This window comes from Apis dorsata, unplaced genomic scaffold, assembly GCF_000469605.1.
Source record: "Apis dorsata unplaced genomic scaffold, Apis dorsata 1.3 scaffold_194, whole genome shotgun sequence".
NCBI classification, from domain to species: Eukaryota; Metazoa; Arthropoda; class Insecta; order Hymenoptera; family Apidae; genus Apis; species Apis dorsata.
Window position 1 is genome coordinate 198,120 of NW_006263478.1, and position 3,684 is coordinate 201,803.

General features: G+C 28.0%; 1 protein-coding gene across 1 annotated transcript in view; it reads left to right on the plus strand.

Moving 5' to 3' along the window:
* LOC102677006 (ras-GEF domain-containing family member 1B-like) overlaps positions 1-3,684 on the plus strand; it is a 289,681-nt gene that overhangs the window by 143,611 nt on the left and 142,386 nt on the right. The window lies entirely within an intron of this gene.

The following is a 3,684-nucleotide window of genomic DNA, read 5'->3' on the forward strand; positions in this document are numbered from 1 at the left end:
CGAATCAGAAAAGAAAGTAGTTTATTATTTTAATTTTTTTTTAGGATTTAATGATATTTAATTTATGATATTTTAACGAGAATTAATGAAAATTATGATATACATTATATGGTATTTTGATGAAAATTTATGATAATTAGTGAAATGGAAAGATAATTTTGAAATATTTTATGTTGTAGCGGATCAGCGAAATATGCTTTAATTAGAATGTATTAAACGGTAATATTATGATATTATATAATAATTATTTGTTCGTATATTATGTCATTAGTGCTTTTATAATATGGTAGCATTGTATTGTTATTATGTTATTAATATGAATATTGTTCATACACGGTGATAAATTATAATATAGTAAAACGTGGAATAAAACGCGAGTACAAGTATGAGCAGTATGATTGGTATAATAAGATAATAATAATAATAATAATAATTTTCAATTTATAATTAATTAAATACGTTTTGATTTGTATCAATCGGGGAAATTGTTTTGTTTGATTGATTTAAATGATCGCTTTGATCTGCGATTACGATAATTTATGAATTGAAAGATCATCCAATTTAAATTTGAACGTATTTGAAGGAATTGTGATAATTCAGATCGATAATTAAAATTTTATGTTACGTAAATATGATAGGCGATATCAGATGGAACAACGTTGCAACGGAATATTTCATGCGGAAAGTTTTCTGCTAATTTTCAAGTAATTATTCATACATTCATGCATCGAGTTCCCCAAAGTTTCTGTACGGTTATAAGCTCGAATGCCACAAGTTCCAACGGAAAATCAGCTTTCCAAACTTTCCGAATGCACGGTCCAATAATGAAATCGGAAAGCATGTTGACTTTTCAGATCATCCATGTTTAATCTATTACACGACAATGCTTATCTTTACAAAGCTTGCCTCGTGAATTACGATTATTCGCATAAATACAATACGTACAGATACTTGAGATGACTCGAGCAATGATTTTTTTCGAATTTATTTAAAATCGATTAAATATAAATATATTTCTGTTGTAATTCAGATCGTATTTAAAAAAAAGCATAAGAATATGAGAAATTTGTGTATTATATATCTAGAATAATGAAATATAATAGCATAATGAAATCTTAATTATCGGTCACATCCAAATATTATTTTAAACAGAATTAAATTGAGTATCGGGTATGATCGGTTATAAAATCGATTATTGAATAAAATTTATCGCTCTTGATTAATTGGCAATTATTGAACAGACATTAATAATTGAACCAATTTAAACAAGATACGTATTTTTGAAAATAAATACGCTTCAATTAATTGGATCAATTTGTCAATCGACACATAACCGTAAAATTCGATTGTTCATTTCACAAAAGAAAAATATTTTTCTCGGTTCACAATTCACGAAATTTTTACTCTTAAAATTGAGGTGTATTTTAATTATTTCAATTTTATAATAATCGCGTTAAATATCAAATTTTTCTTTATCCGTCAAACGAATTCAAGCGTGAAATCGTTCAATTAAATTAAATCATATAACAAAGAACTTAAATATATTCTATCTAGTTAACGGTAAAATCAACGTTAATTTCGTCATTTGATTCTTCCTCGAATGATTGAAAAATATTAACATTTTCACTCGTTAGGACTTCGTTAAAATTTTAATTAAAACTTCTTGTTTTTGACCCCTTGTCGTTAAAACGCGACTGTTATAATTATCTTCTCTTTTGTTTAACAAATTATCATGATAAACAAATTTTATAATATCCTCTCTCCAAAATTAAAATAACTTTCGTATCGTTCATTATTAAAAAATTAATGTACATCTCGGTTAATGATATTAAACAAATTTAATCATATTACAAATTGCTTATTCAATGCTTCCTCCATTCTCAAACGAGAATCAAAATCATTAATAAATTCATTTTCAGTTTTTGCTTTGAAAATAATCATCCCTTCTGTAAATAAAATTCAATAAATAAATAAATAAAAATTCTGAAAATTACTCGTAACCAACCTTTCGAAACTAATTATCTCGACCAATGAATTTCGAAAATTATTCGCAACCCTTGTCCTTTATCCTGCAAAGGGGTTCAGGATTCGTAAAAGGGAAAAAGCGAAGCTCTCGCGGTAAATAAAGGGTCGAAGGAAGTTTTTTAGTTTGGAACCATGGTTCATGGAGGGTTACCAAGAAAACGATGGCTTCTCCCGCAACCTGGTCCTTATCAAAGGCTTTGTAGCGATTAATTTACCGCGTCTACTCCTCCCCCTCCCTCCCTCTTTTTGAGATAACAGCTAATTTAATTTCCATACTTGCATCCGCCTCGCTGGCCTTCCCTTTAAGCATAGACAAGATACAGAAATATATAGAAATGGTTGGAACAGGTAGGACACGAACGCATAATTATACTGGATTAAGGGATGCGTTCGAAATTATTCGTATAAAATTTAGACGCGAATTATAATTTCCTACCCTCGAATCTCATGAATATTCTCGTTAGATAATGAGAAAATTATTGTCGATTGAAATTATATATAGCGAGGCCTCGAAAAATTATTAGATTTACATATAAATTTTTCCTTAAATTTATATCTTTGATTCACGGAATAAATCACACCATAGAGTTACATTCGATACGACATTTTCTAAATTTAACAGATTTTAATTCAATGTAATTTCATCGCAAAATAATTTCAACATTTACATGAATTAATTTCGGTTAGAATCAAGTTATATTATAACATTATAATTTTCGATCAGTTTCGAAAATACATTATTTCATTATATTTTTAAAATTATTTGTATTCGTAATATTCATAAAATTATCAGAAAAATTCATGCAAGCTTGAAAAGTATTTTCAATATTTCACAATAGCTTATTGGAAAATGTTGAAAATTTTCATTCATGATCCCATTTCATCCGCTTTAAAGTATAACTGTACAACGAACAATTTGGAAAATACTTAAGCATGCATGAGCTTTCCTTATTCATCTTAGTTCCAAAAATTCAAAGGAATTCGTTTCATCCCTTCGGTGGAGAGGGTGCGTTCTCTGTTTATTTTCCTGATGCACTTTGGGCTTAGAGAAACGGAGCTATTTCGAACACAAAAATCTCGTAAATTTGTAAAATGTAAGGATGAACGAAATAATAATAAAAGAGTGGAGGGATGGACGTTAGAAAAATTCACTTCGTGTCGTTTTTCCGATCTTGTATCTGATCTCTGAAAATCTGTTCATGGGTGCATTATAAAATATACACGAATATATTATATTAATATTTCTTCTATTAAAAAAAAAATTTAATATTTCGTGTAATATGATTATTCGATAAGTGTGAAGAAAAAAGTATATACACGTATTTATAAATAAAAAAAAAAAAAATATCCAGAGGTGACGGAAACTATAATAAAAAAAATCATAACAGCATCGTTTCGAGAGAAATCGCGCTTAACTAAATTTCATTGCTTGTATTTTATTGAATCATAAAGTTTAAATCGATCTTTCGTCTATAGGCAAAAAAAAAAAAAAAAATATTTCACGGTGAAAATATATGTTGGAATGCTTTAAAACTGTCCAAGATTAGATGGAAATTCACTTACCAAAAATATATTTTCGCCCTACGTTCCTACACGCTGGAACAAGAGCAACCAAAAAAGAAAAAAAAAAAAAAAAAAGGATATGAAAGTTTTAAGCTC